Below are 927 nucleotides of genomic sequence, written 5' to 3' on the forward strand. Positions count from 1 at the left end.
TAATAATCGGAATCTATTACACCAGGATGAACAGTTAGACCTTGAGATATAATACTAGAGCGACCCATTAGGAGTCCTAAATACCCTCGAGGCAGGGGTCCCCAAACCTGTGTTGCTATAAGAAAAACTTTTCCTGCCTCATCTATTATGACACCTTCTGTCAAGGGTAAATCTAATCCTGCACTCCCTTCAGTAGCTGCTTTTAAATCATTGACTTGCAAACCTTGCTGTTTGGAGTCTATGCTATGGTCTCCACACTCCACACTCGAGGGCTCCCTGGATTTTTTGGGGCGTGAGAGCTCTCACCCCTCTTCCCATTTCCCGGCATAGGGTTGCCTTGATTGTTAAATTGAGATCTGAACTGCTTAGCCCAATGACCACCTTTACACAGCGGGGACACTTTCGGGTTGGAAATTTAGTGTTGGCATTTTTGTTTTTTAAACTGTGACAGTCCTTCTTAAAATGTCCAGGTTTACCACACTCAAAACAGGTGGCAGTGGATGAACGGAGAGCTGCTGCTAATACTTGTGCCTTATGAGTTTCTGCACCAACATTTTGACATGCTCTAATCATTTCAGCTAAATTAAGATTCTGTGCCTTTAAGGGGGCTAAAACAGCTCGACAGTCAGCATTAGCATTTTCGTAAGCAAGCTGGAGACAAAGAACTTCAGCCGCTTTTTGATTATCTACCTGTCGAGAAATGGCCGTTTGGAGGCGGTTGATAAAATCAACGTAAGGCTGGTTTGCCACTTGGCGAATAGTGGCGAATGAGCCGGTGGGTGTTCTGGAGTCAGGGATTTTACCCCAGGCTTTGGTGGCAGCATCGGAGGCTTGACTGAATGCTTGCCTATTCATCTGACTCTGGGCATCGGGAGTGGAATGATCCCAACACCCAGGAGCATGACAAGACTAACGGATATTATGGTT

The sequence above is a fragment of the Trichechus manatus genome, unplaced genomic scaffold (genome assembly GCF_000243295.1).
Source record: "Trichechus manatus latirostris isolate Lorelei unplaced genomic scaffold, TriManLat1.0 scaffold00063, whole genome shotgun sequence".
Lineage (NCBI taxonomy): Eukaryota > Metazoa > Chordata > Mammalia > Sirenia > Trichechidae > Trichechus > Trichechus manatus.